This window comes from Scyliorhinus torazame, chromosome 15 (assembly GCF_047496885.1).
Source record: "Scyliorhinus torazame isolate Kashiwa2021f chromosome 15, sScyTor2.1, whole genome shotgun sequence".
NCBI classification, from domain to species: Eukaryota; Metazoa; Chordata; class Chondrichthyes; order Carcharhiniformes; family Scyliorhinidae; genus Scyliorhinus; species Scyliorhinus torazame.
Genome location: NC_092721.1, coordinates 93,418,344 through 93,432,195, shown reverse-complemented (window position 1 = coordinate 93,432,195; position 13,852 = coordinate 93,418,344). Strand labels below are relative to the sequence as shown.

Below are 13,852 nucleotides of genomic sequence, written 5' to 3'. Positions count from 1 at the left end.
GAAAAGTTACACCATAAGAGACCATTCTACTCATCCCGTCTGTACCAGCTGAGAAAGAGCGATCTAGCCTATTCCTATTTTGTAGCACTTGGTCCATAGCCATGAATGTAACCAAAGTATGACAAATTTAAAAAAGGGGGGGGGCTTAATAGGAGGCACATCAGTTGGCAGACTAAATTTTAAACGTGCTTTGGCATGCTACTTTAACTTGGGTAACATTTAGTGAATGTGCAAAGGCTGCCCCATATGATAGCATAGCATAATCCATCAATAGGCAACTTATTCACAAGTAACAAGAAAGCAGCCAGGGAATACATGAAGCTTAACCTGTGCCCTGTATTCATTAACTTGGAAATAAATTAATCAGGCCACCTGAATAGCACTATATTATACACTCGTGTAGCAATACGGAAAGCAATGAAATACAATTCTATAAAAATGTAGAGTAGGGAAACCCATTGGCCCTTCCAGCTTGTTATATCGTCTTGATGCCTTAGGGATAACAATACAGGCACTCCCACATACTTATCAGGAATTATGTAATCTCCTGAGAAACAATTAGGCCAATTAGGGGAAAGTGTGGACAATTCTTCTTGCCTTTTTGAGTGATGAAAACTACTTCAAGGTAACAATTGCACAGGAATTGTGTTTAATTATATACCAGAGGGCATTAGTTGGGTTTAATTTGCGCATCTAAAGAGGCACTTACTGAAAATTGAATGGTTTAGTTAGGAGGATGTGTTTGTAAAGTTACACTCCATAAATACCTGTTAGACTGAAGTAAAGACTGTACATCCTTCGCCAATTGGCTTTCTAGAATAGACCACAGGAGACCACAATGGCCTCCACTTATAGGGTAACTGCATTTGTGACAAGGTGATCTCAGTAACAGGTCTAGCTCTCTCTAGAAGTTATACAAAGAGGCAGAATACACACACATGCCTGCTATCTATTTCATAGGTTTAATATTCTCTGGGAAAAGGATCACTCTAGTTCAACCTAGTTCTGTCATAATTTGTAAGCATGAACAACAGTACTATCTAATTTATTCAATTAAAATAAGTTGTCCACATTAAACCCAATTTTATCATCTTCCATTATTTTATAAATCCGAGTCAAATTCTTGAACCTTAAGCTTCACTGACATCTACAGACCCAGCTATTGAAGGTAATCTGGATAACTAATGTGCCAACAATTTCCTGACACAAAAGAAACTTAAATACTCAGGGCAGCGAAAAATAGAAGGCCATTGTAAAACCAGCAGTTAATGTTACTGTAATAACCTGCACAGGCCTCATCCACCTGGGGATGATTGTTCCCCGTGTTCAATTGGACTGAGTTAACCCAGCACGAGCATAAAAGGCAGGCAGCTGTAGAGCCAGCTAAAAAGGAATGAGGACCCGGTGAAAGGGAACCAGGCCCTGTGTATGTATGATGCTGTTGCTGAAATAAAGGACTTTTCAGAAGCTCGTTGGACTCCCCTGGCTTTATCACATTGGCGACGATGATGAATTGGAGCTGTCGGTGTTCTGCTTGTTCGGCTGAGCTACCTCCCGGGATTTTTTTTTTTTTTTTTTTAAAAAGAGTGGACTACGGTACCGAGTTTGTTTCTGTGGGTTTTTTTTTTTTAAAGAGCCTCTAATGTTATGGAAGGCGAGAGCCGGGTCAAGTTTTTTTTCTGCCGGTTTGTGAAGTGTGTCCGCTGGGAGTGATCTGGAGTCTGATGTGTCCGGCAGTACCAGATGCGGTAGCATTCTGGTGTGGGTCGCGTAGCGTTTCGTCCATCTCTGTCTGCTGTTGTTTCCTGATGCTGGCAGAGCGGTCCATCGGGGAGTCCGTTCTCGAGTTGCCGCCGCCGTTTTGGAACATCATTCTGGTCGTGAGTGCAGCGTTGTGTTTGGAAGACTGTTCTGCGGCAGCTTGGACTGTGGGATTTGCAACAGTGATGTTTTGCCTGCGACCTGACAGTCATTGTACGACTGCAGGTTATGTGCCCGAAGACTCTGGTGTGGAGTTGACTGGACATTCCATATGTGACTGCTGGTCCTGTGGAAGCTTGCACAGAACCCTGCTGGGTTTTTTTTATTTGCACTGTGTGTTTATTTGCCTGAGTACTGTAAGAATGTCGGGCGACAGCTCTCTGGGCATTTTGGTAGGTGTTTTATTTTTTGGGGGTAGAATTTAGAGTGCCCAATATTAAAAATTAAGGGGAGTTGTGGGACGTTGAGGTGGACGTTGTCTGATATTTCCCCCCCCCTGTTCCCTCTGTGGCTGGAAGGCATGCCACGCCGATTGGGCCTTGGGTTGATGGGTCTTATGCTGCGGCGCGCGCCGTCCCCGGGTTCAGCTGTTGGCAGCTTCTCCCCGTGTAACTGGTGAGGGTGTTGGGCCGGACGTAATGCTTGGTGTAATACACGCCTGCCCGTCCTGCTTCCTCGTTCGGTGGAGCCTTATCCAAACCAATTTTTTTTTTAGGTTTGTTGTCTGGTCACTGTGGGGTTTGCACCCGTTTGGTCCTCTCCTATCCACTCCTCCTAAATGGCCGTCCTTGTGAGGGGTTTGGGGCTTTGGGGGGGGGTCGGGGTGTAATAACCTGCACAGGACTCGTCCACCTGGGAATGATTGTTCCCCGTGTTCAATTGGACCGAGTTAACCCAGCACTAGCATAAAAGGCAGGCAGCTGTAGAGCCAGCTAAAAAGGAATAAGGAACCGGTGAAAAGGAACCAGGCCCTGTGTGTGTATGATGCTGTTGCTGAAATAAAGGACTTTTCAGAAGCTCGTTGGACTCCCCTGGCTTTATCACAGTTACCCACCAGAGCACGTCAGGAATGTCATTTCAATATTTTTGCATCATTAGAAGGTCTCCTCGCCAGAATGATCACCACAGAGAAACATCAGGGCATGTCAGCGTGTAATTAGAATGAATCTCACAACAGATTATAAGCGACATACACCTGCCAATCTACTTGTGAGTTTGAGGTTAGTTCGCAACTTTTGAGGCGAGTCCGCCTACCTTGCATCATGCAGCACTCATGGGAATCCACAGCAAGCAGCACTCTGTGGCTTCGGGAATTGTCACAGGCAAGCCCAGTGGTAAAGCAGGGGGGGTGACTTTTCAAGAGCTGAAGGGTTAGGGCTGCATTAGGGAAAGGGGGAAACTGGTCGGGGGGGGGGGGGGTGCTACTGGGCAAGGACTGCACTAGGAAAGGGGGAACTGGCCATAGTTAGGAAAAGGGATTGCAGGGCTAGTTCTGTACTGTGCCTTACAAGCAGGGAATGTTGCACTCAGACACATGACTGGGTAGAGGCTGTGGAGGTGGGAAGAATATGTTGAGTCGTGTAAGTGGCCTCAAGATGGGGATGAGAGGGAGTCACATGGGTCATAGATACATCCACTTCCAAATGTTCAGGGGGTAGCACATGAATGTGCACCAGAAACACGAGAGGATCAAGGAATACATGAAGTGGGAGGGGAGGTCTGTTCGGGAGGGAAACCCGAATATAAACCTCCTCCAAGATGACTGGAAGGGTTTCCATACTCTAACATGGAGGGACCGAATTGGTCTGGCAGTGAGAGTTATGAACTACCATCTTCCAACCAGCAGCAATGGTGCAGTAAACATTAAAATGAGAAGTTCTCCTGGTGAGGGTGGTGCTGGCAGATTGGAGAACAGCTGATTACATGGCACACGTGAACTGTTCAATACCAAATGGGAGTGGCACAACTGAGACATGTGAGCCATCTTGCAATAACAGTGCAGGGAATCAGGAAAGTGAAGCAATGATGCCCATTCATGCGAGACTAATCCCACAAAGTGGCACTAACCCCTTGTTCACAGCGTGAAAATTCCCCAGAATCATAAACTCCAGAGAAAGTGGGTGAATGGACAAGCTTCAGAAGCCTGTTAGAAAGTTGGCACTGAATGATTCCCTGGCCTCAAATGGACTTTCAATTAATCTAATGTCATGATTGGACAATTACCTTCATGTTTATTCCCAAGAATGTAGCATTAAGAGTACGGTGAATGAGGCTCCCAGTGCCTGGGCTTAAAGCAGCACACCCAAGCGTCTGGCCGAAGCAATGTCAAGGCAATTGGTCATGTTGGAGTTGGAGGGGGGAAATAACGTTAATACGGACCTCGTACAGGCCATTATCTCAGGGGCAAATATTCTCAGAAATGGGAACAAAGCTGACAAACCTATATTCACTGACCGGTAACTGATTAAAAAAAGGACCTTTGGAAACTAATGCTGACACGTCTTAATCTCAGCAATGCTGCAGAAGAGAGGAGATTATCGGGAAGACGGAGCCTGGATTTATCACGGCCTGCATTATCACTTACAAGCAGGACTGAAGGAGAAGATTGTTATGGAAGTGCCTGCATCAGCAAAGGGAGGAGCAAGAGCCTCAAGAACAAGAACTGCGCATTGAGACTTCCGGGTGCGGCGATAACCAGCTAAGTCGCACGTTTCGGCAGCTCCCGTTGGAACGGACTTCTGGGCTCTGAATAGGAGCCCCAACGGCAATTTAAATGGCCAAAAACACTGTGCGGTAAACCAGAAGGGAATCCCCCCGACACGCATGGATAAGAGAGAGGATAGCGGCCGGATTGCAGAGGATCCTCTGGAGCAGCGGCAAGGAAGGGAAGCTCAAAGCAAGATGGCGTCGGAGGGTGGCCGTTTGTTATGGGGCCCAGACCAACAAGAGTTCCTGCGGCGCTGTGTGGAAGAGCTGAAAAAGGAGTTCAAGAAGGAGTTGTTGGCCCCGATACTACAGGCGATTAAAGGAGGAGCTGAAGACCCAAGAGCTGGAGCTTCGGGTCGTGAAGGCAAAGGCTGCTGAAAATGAAGACGAAATACAGGGCCTGGTGGTGAAGGCAGAGATGCACGAGGCACAGCACAAAAGGTGTGTGGAGAGGTTGGAAGTACTGGAGAATAATTCGAGGAGGAAGAATTTTAGGAAGGATGTGGAAGCTCTGGAAAAGGTGCAAAGAAGATTTACCAGGATGTTGCCTGGAATGGAGAGTAGGTCTTACGAGGAAAGGTTGAGGGTGCTAGGCCTTTTCTCATTAGAACGGAGAAGGATGAGGGGCGACTTGATAGAGGTTTATAAGATGATCAGGGGAATAGATAGAGTAGACAGTCAGAGACTTTTTCCCCAGGTGGAACACACCATTACAAGGGGACATAAATTTAAGGTGAAAGGTGGAAGATATAGGAGGGATATCAGAGGTAGGTTCTTTACCCAGAGAGTAGTGGGGGCATGGAATGCACTGCCTGTGGAAGTAGTTGAGTCGGAAACATTAGGGACCTTCAAGCAGCTGTTGGATAGGTACATGGATTACGGGAAAATGATATAGTGTAGATTTATTTGTTCTTAAGGGCAGCACGGTAGCATTGTGGATAGCACAATTGCTTCACAGATCCATGGTCCCAGGTTCGATTCCGGCTTGGGTCATTGTCTGTGCGGAGTCCGCACGTCCTCCTCGTGTCTGCGTGGGTTTCCTCCGGGTGCTCCGGTTTCCTCCCACAGTCCAAAGATGTGCGGGTTAGGTGAATTGGCCAATGATAAATTGCCCTTAATGTCCAAATTGCCCTTGGTGTTGGGTGGAGGTGTTGAGTTTGGGTAGGGTGCTCTTTCCAAGAGCTGGTGCAGACTCAGGGGGCCGAATGGCCTCCTTCTGCACTGTAGATTCAATGATAATCTATGATTAATCTAGGACAAAGGTTCGGCACAACATCGTGGGCCGAAGGGCCTGTTCTGTGCTGTATTTTCTATGTTCTATGTTCTATGTTAAGAGTTTTGGATCTTCCCGAAGGCGCAGAAGGGGCGGACGTTGGGACGTATGTGAGCACGATGCTTCACTCGCTAATGGGATCGGAGGCCCCGACGGGCCCTTTGGAGGTGGAGGGAGCTTATAGAGTTTTGGCGCGAAGACCGAAGGCTGGAGAAATACCTCAAGCTATAGTGGTGAGGTTTCTCCGCTACAATGACAGAGAGACGGTCCTCAGATGGGCGAAGAAAACTCGGAGCTGTAGGTGGGAGAACGCGGTGATCCGCGTATACCAGGATTGGAGTGCGGAGGTGGCGAGAAGGAGGGCAAGTTTTAATCGGGCTAAGGCGGTGCTTCACAAAAAGAAGATCCAGTTTGGAATGTTGCAACCGGCGAGATTGTGGGTCACACACCAAGGGAAGCACCACTACTTTGAGACGGCAGAAGAGGCGTGGACATTCATTGCGGACGAGAAGCTGGAATAGTCTGGCGAGAGAAAGAACCTTTGGGACAAAGTGGTGGGGTGATTATGTGGGGCGAGGGAAAAAGGGGGGGGGGGGGGGGGGGAGATGATTTTTCAATTTGCTAATTTGGCGATCCTGTAACTTTTCTCTCTTCCCCATGTTGGGGGGGAGGGGGGGGAAAGAGTAAGAGGAACTGTGGGCACCGGCCATTAGGGGCGGGGCCGAGCGGGAAACGCGGGCTTTGTTCCCGCGCTATGGTAATTATGGCGGGAACAGGGACGCAGGAAGGAGGGGGCCTCGCACAGTGGGGGCCGAGGACAAGGGGGGAAGCCGAGGTCAGCCAGAGTTCGCTGACTTCTGGGAGCAACATGGGGGGTGCAACTACGCTAGAGGGGGATCTAGCGGAGGGGGGGGGTCAACTGGGTTGTTGCTGCTAAGGAGAAGGGGGAGCTGTTATGGGATGAGGTGGTCAGGGCGGGAGGGCGCCGTCGGGGGATACATGGGTACGTGGGAACCGGGTGAGGAGCTGGGTTAAAAAAGGGGATGGCTAGTTGACAAGGGGTGGGGGGGGGGGGTAAAGAGCCCCCCAACCCGGCTGATCACGTGGAACGTGAGAGGGCTGAACGGGCCGATTAAAAGGGCATGGGTACTCGCACACCTAAAGAAATTAAAGGCAGATGTGGTTATGTTGCAGGAGACGCATCTGAAACGGATAGACCAGGCATGACTACGTAAAGGATGGGTGGGGCAGGTGTTTCATTCGGGTTTAGATGCGAAGAACAGGGGGGTGGCTATCTTAGTGGGGAAACGGGTACTGTTTGAGGCAAAGACCATAGTGGCGGATAGTGGGGGTAGATACGTGATGGTGAGTGGCAGATTGCAAGGGGTGGCGGTGGTTCTGGTGAACATATACGCCCCGAACTGGGATGATGCAAATTTTATGAGGCGTATGTTGGGACGTATCCCGGACCTGGAGGCGGGAAAATTGGTAATGGGGGGAAACTTCAATACAGTGCTTGAGCCAGGGCTAGACCGGTCGAGGTCCAGGACCGGGAGGAGGCCGGCAGCGGCCAGGGTGCTCAAGGACTTCATGGAGCAGATGGGAGGGGTAGACCCCTGGAGATTTAGTAGGCCTAGGAGTAAGGAGTTCTCATTTTTCTCCCATGTTCACAAAGTATACTCACGGATAGACTTTTTTGTCTTGGGAAGGGCACTGATTCCGAAGGTGACAGGGACGGAATATACGGCCACAGCTATTTCGGACCACGCTCCACATTGGGTAGACCTGGAGGTAGGAGAGGAAAAAGAACAGCACCCACTCTGGAGAATGGATATGGGCTTATTGGCGGATGAGGGGGTATGTTTAAGGGTGAGGGGGTGCATCGAATGGTACTTGGAGCTTAATGACAATGGAGAGGTTCAGGTGGGAGTGGTCTGGGAGGCACTGAAGGCAGTGGTTAGAGGGGAACTGATCTCCATAAGGACACATAAAGGGAAGCAAGAGGGTAAAGAAAGGGAGCGATTGCTGAAAGAACTTTTGAGGGTGGACAGGCAATATGCGGAGGCACCGGAGGAGGGACTGTACAGGGAAAGACAAAGGCTACATGTGGAATTTGACCTGCTGACCACGGGTAAGGCAGAGGCACAGTGGAGGAGGGCACAGGGGGTACAGTATGAGTATGGAGAGAAGGCGAGTCGGCTACTGGCCCACCAATTGAGGAAGAGGGGAGCAGCGAGGGAGATAGGTGGGGTGAGAGATGAGGAGGGAGAGATGGAACGGGGAGCGGAGAGAGTGAAAGGGGTGTTCAAGGCATTTTATGAGAGGTTATATAAGGCTCAGCCCCCGGAAGGGAAGGAAGGAATGAGGTGTTTCTTGGATCAGCTGGAATTCCCTAAGGTGGAGGAGCAGGAGAAGGCGGGACTGGGAGCACAGATTGAGATGGAGGTGGTGGTAAAAGGGATTGGGAGCATGCAGGCGGGGAAGGCCCCGGAACCGGACGAATTCCCGGTGGAATTTTATAGGAGGTATATGGACCGACTGGCCCCGCTTTTGACGAGAACCTTTAATGAGGCCAGGGAAAGGGGGTAGCTGCCCCCGAATATGTTGGAGGCAACGATATCGCTCCTTTGAAGAAGGAAAAAGACCCGCTGCAGTATGGGTCCTACAGGCCCTTTTCCCTTTTAAACGTAGATGCTAAGCTCCTGGCCAAGGTGATGGCGATGAGGATAGAGGACTGTGTCCCGGGGGTGGTCCACGAGGATCAAACTGGGTTCGTTAAGGGGAGACAGCTGAACACGAACATACGGAGGTTGCTAGGGGTAATGATGATGCCCCCACCAGAGGGGGAGGCGGAGATAGTGGTGGCGATGGACGCCGAGAAAGCATTCGACAGAGTGGAGTGGGATTATCTGTGGGAGGTGCTGAGGAGATTTGGTTTTGGAGAAGGGTTTATTGGATGGGTACAGCTGCTGTATAGGGCCCCGGTGGCGAGCGTGGTCACGAACAGACAGAGGTCTGACTACTTCCGTCTTCATAGAGGGACGAGGCAGGGGTGTCCCCTGTCTCCGTTACTGTTTGCATTGGCGATTGAGCCCCTGGCCATAGCACTGAGGGGCTCCAGGAAGTGGAGGGGAGTACTCAGGGGAAGAACACCGGGTATCTTTGTATGCAGATGATTTATTGCTGTATGTTGCGGACCCAGTGGAGGGGATGCCTGGGATAATGCAGACATTCAGGGAGTTTGGGGAATTTTCAGGGTACAAATTGAATATGGGGAAGAGTGAGTTGTTTGTGGTGCATCCGGGGGAGCAGACCAGGGGAATAGATGACTTGCCGCTGAGGAAGGTAACAAGAGATTTCCGGTACTTAGGGATTCAGATAGCCAGGAGTTGGGGAACCTTACATAGGCTTAATTTAACAAGATTGGTGGAACAGATGGAGGAGGATTTTAAGAGATGGGACATGGTGCCCCTGTCACTGGTGGGTAGGGTGCAGGCGGTCAAAATGGTAGTCCTCCCGAGATTCCTTTTTGTGTTTCAGTGCCTTCCGGTGATGGTCACGAAGGCTTTTTTCAAGAGAATTGAGAAAAGTGTCATGAGTTTTGTGGGCCGGGAAGACCCCGAGAGTGAGGAGGGGGTTCTTGCAGCGTAGCAGGGATAGGGGGGGGCTAGCACTACCGAGCCTAAGTGAATACTACTGGGCCGCCAATATCTCAATGGTGTGTAAGTGGATGGGAGAAGGGGAGGGAGCAACGTGGAAGAGATTGGAGATGGCGTCCTGCAAAGGAACCAGCCTACAAGCAATGGTGACGGCGCCGTTGCCGTTCTCCCCGAAGAAATACACAAGTCCAGTGGTGGTGGCAACACTAAAAATTTGGGGGCAGTGGAGACGACATAGGGGAAGGACGGGAGCCTCGGTGCGGTCCCCGATAAGAAATAACCATAGGTTTGTCCCGGGGAGAATGGATGGGGGATTTGGAGCATGGCAGAGAGCTGGAGTTGTGCAACTGAGAGATCTGTTCGTAGACGGGACGTTTGCGAGTCTGGGAGCGCTGACGGAAAAATATGGTTTGCCCCAAGGGAACGAATTTCGATACATGCAACTGAGGGCTTTTGCGAGGCAGCAGGTGAGGGAATTCCCGCAGCTCCCGACGCAGGAGATTCAAGATAGAGTGATCTCAGGGACATGGGTGGGGGATGGTAGGGTGTCGGATATATACAGGGAAATGAGGGACGAGGGGGAGATCATGGTGGATGAGCTGAAGGGGAAATGGGAAGAGCTGGGGGAAGAGATTGTGGAGGGGCTGTGGGCTGATGCCCTACGTAGGGTAAACTCGTCGTCCTCATGCGCCAGGCTAAGCCTGATACAATTCAAGGTTTTACACAGGGCGCATATGACCGGAGCAAGGCTCAGTAAATTTTTCAGGGTAGAGGATAGGTGTGGGAGATGCTCGAGAAGCCCAGCATACCACACCCACATGTTTTGGTCATGTCCGGCACTGCAGGGGTTCTGGGTGGGGGTGGCAAAGGTGCTTTCGAAGGTGGTGGGGGTCCGGGTTGAGCCAGGCTGGGGGTTGGCTATCTTCGGGGTTGCAGAAGAGCCGGGAGTGCAGGAGGCGAGAGAGGCTGATGTCTTGGCCTTTGCGTCCCTGGTAGCCCGGCGAAGGATATTGCTTATGTAGAAGGAAGCCAAACCCCCGGGCGTGGAGACCTGGATAAATGACATGGCAGGGTTTATAAAATTAGAACGGATAAAGTTCGTATTAAGGGGTTCGGCTCAAGGGTTCACCAGGCGGTGGCAACCGTTCATTGACTACCTCGCAGAACGATAAAGGAAATGGGAAGGTAACAGCAGCAACCCAGGGGGGAGGGGGGGCCCGGGAGGTCCTCAGGGATGTGTGTGTATAGATATTTGTACTAGGTTATGTAAATTGGATTGTTTGATTTGATTTTTGGAGAGTTATTATTTTTGATATGGCAGTTGCCATTTAGTTTATATATTATTTATTTATTTGTTAAAACGGCCACTGTTATTTATACTGATTAGGTTTGTTTTGGAGGGTTATACAGTTTTTAGTAGTATTGGACCATTTCAAATTGAAAACTGACACAATTGGCTCCCCTACCATTCTTACAGTCCCCCACCCCTCCCCCTGTAAGGGATTCAGGTGGGAAAAATAAGTCAGGAGCAAGACCATCAAATTGTAACAAAGTGAAAGATTTATTGATGGCTGGAATTAATCAGTCATTAACAAAGCTCAAGAGGTTACACTTCCCATGCAAAAAAAACAAGATTGGATTTCATAGAATCCCTTCAGTGCAGAGGGCCATTCGGCCCATGGAGTCTGCACCGACCCTCCGAGAGAGCGCTATACCAAGGCCCACTCCCCTGCCGATCCCTGTAGCCCCACCCAACCTGCGCGTTTTTGGACTGTGGGGGGAGGCCGGGGCACCCGGGGGAAGCCCATGCAGACATGGGGAGAACATTGAATCATAGAATTTACAGTGCAGAAGGAGGCCATTCAGCCCATCGAGTCTGCACCGGCTCTTGGAAAGAGCACCCTCCCAAGTCCACACCTCCACCCTATCCCCATAACCCAGCAACCCCACCCAACACTGGGGGCAATTTTGGACACTAAGGGGAATTTGGCATGGCCGGTCCACCTAGCCTGCACGTCTTTGGACTGTGGGAGGAGGCCGGAGCCCCCGGAGGAGGCCCACGCGCACGCGGGGAGAGTGTGCAGACTCCGCACGGACAGTGACCCAGGCCGGGAATCGGACCTGGGACCCTGGAGCTGTGAAGTAATTGTGCTGGCCACTATGCTACCGTGCTGCACTCGCAGCATGCAGAGAACATGCAACCTCCACACAGGTACATGGCTGGAATCAAACCCGAGTCCCTGACGCTGTGAAGAGCAGTACAAACCACTGTGCCACCATGCCTCCCTTGCCTTGTAGACGTCCGTAGTTTTCTAATCCCAGGTATCGAATCTGTTCCCTTTGGATCTTTCTTCTTTTCACTACAATAAACAATGTTTTGACTTCCTTATACCCTAAACCAGCATTTCCCAAACTGGGTTCTGCGGGACTCAGCTAAGGGTTCACAGTAGTTCTGGACGTTTTGAATTTTTTAAAAAGCTGGCAAAATCAAAGGCAGGTGTTTCGTTTTGTTGGCACGTCAGCCTATCAGCAGCCAATGAACTGAGAAGCCTGCATCTGATTGGACAAGCTGGAAAAACTTTGATTTAAACTCTCTAAATTTAAGAACAATGAGCTGAGATGGAGCAGAGGCCAAGAGGGGCCGGGGGTGCTCGAGAGAGAGGCCAGGGCCAGAGAGGGGTTAAGGCTGATGCTGTGGGGGCCCAAGAGATGCCGAGAGGGGCTGGGGCCATGAGGCCATCAAGAAATGTCAAGAGTGGCTTTTTTAAAATTCCATCATGGGATGTGGGCCTTACTGCTGGGCCAGCATTTATTGGCCATCCCTGAGGGCATTTAAGAGTCAACTGCATTGCTGTGGATCTGGAGTCACTGTTGACGTGGAGTCACATGTAGACCAGGCCAGGTAAGGATGAAAATTCCCTAAAGGACATTCGTGAACCAGATGTTTTTTTACGACAATCGGCAATGATTTCATGGAGATCACATAGACTTAATTCCAGAATTTTATTGAATTTAAATTCCATCTGCCCTGGTGGGATTCGGACCCGGGTCCCCGGGGCACTGCCCTAGGTCTCTGGATTACTGGTCCAGCGACAATACCAATACTCCACTGTCTCACCGTGGAGGCCGAGAGACATTTATTAGATGTGTGTGTGTGTGAGAGAGAGAAAAGGGTGAGTGTGTGCGTGAGAGAGGGGTGAGCGTGTACGTGAGAGAGGGGTGAGTGTGTGCGTGAGAGAGGGGTGAGTGTGTACGTGAGAGAGGGGTGAGTGTGTGCGTGAGAGGGGTGAGTATGCATGAGAGAGGGGGCGAGTGAGAGGGGGTGAGTGTACGTGAGAGAGGGGTGAGTGTATGCGTGAGAGGGGCGAATGTATGCATGAGGGGGCGAGTGCGGGTGTGAGAAGGGGGCGAGTGCGCGGTAGTGAGGGGGTGAGTGTACGTGAGAGAGGGGTGGGTGTGTACGTGTGAGGGGTGGGTGTGTACGTGAGAGGGGTGGGTGTGTATGAGAGAGGGGTGGCTGTGTACGTGAGAGAGGGGTGGGTGTGTACGTGAGAGAGGGGTGGGTGTATACGTGAGAGAGGGGTGGGTGTGTACGAGAGAGAGGGGTGGGTGTGTACGTGAGAGAGGGGTGGGTGTGTACGTGAGAGAGGGGTGGGTGTGTACGTGAGAGGGGTGAGTGTATGCGTGAGACGGGTGTGAGGGGGGGGCGAGTGCGCAGGTGTGAGGGGGGCGAGTGCGCGGGTGTGAGGGCGGCGGGTGTGAGGGGGCGAGTGCACGGGTGTGGGAGGGGGCGGGTGTGAGGGGGGCGAGTGCGCGGGTGTGAGGGGGTCGCGGGAGAGGGGCGTGTGTGACGGGAGTGTGCGTGAGAGGGGGGTGAGCGCGTGAGAGGGGGGAGTGTGAAACAGAGGCGAGTGCGCGAGACAGAGAAAAGGTGCTACCGTGCCGCCCAATTGTCCAACCAATTGACTAGTTACCAGAGCATGTAATTGATTTTCAATGCTTACTCCAATCTGATGTTCCTTCCGGGGAAGGCAGTGGCGTTGTCGCTGGACCCGTAATCCAGAGACCAGGATGGTGTTCCGGGGATGCGGGTTTGAATCTCACACTGCAGATGGTGAAGTTCGAATCCAATAAAAATCTGATGTTTGTTCCTGATCTACGATGTTGAACTAGTACTTTTCTTCTGTATTTACAAATGAGAGGGGCCATATTGTTGGAGAGGACAGTGTGAAACAGACTGGTAAGCTAGAGGAAATACTTGTTAGGAAGGAAGATGTGTTGGGCATTTTGAAAAACTTGAGGATAAACAAGTCCCCCGGGCCTGACGAGATATATCCAAGGATTCTATGGGAAGCAAGAGATGAAATTGCAGAGCCGTTGGCAATGATCTTTTCGTCCTCACTGTCAACAGGAGTGATACCAGGGGATTGGAGAGTGGCGAATGTTGTGTCCC

General features: G+C 50.8%; 1 protein-coding gene across 4 annotated transcripts in view; it reads right to left on the bottom strand.

Annotated features, from left to right (window-relative positions):
* The window catches only part of slc36a4 (solute carrier family 36 member 4), a 434,983-nt gene that overhangs the window by 343,574 nt on the left and 77,557 nt on the right, over positions 1 to 13,852 (bottom strand). The gene's annotated exons all lie outside the window — the stretch shown is intronic.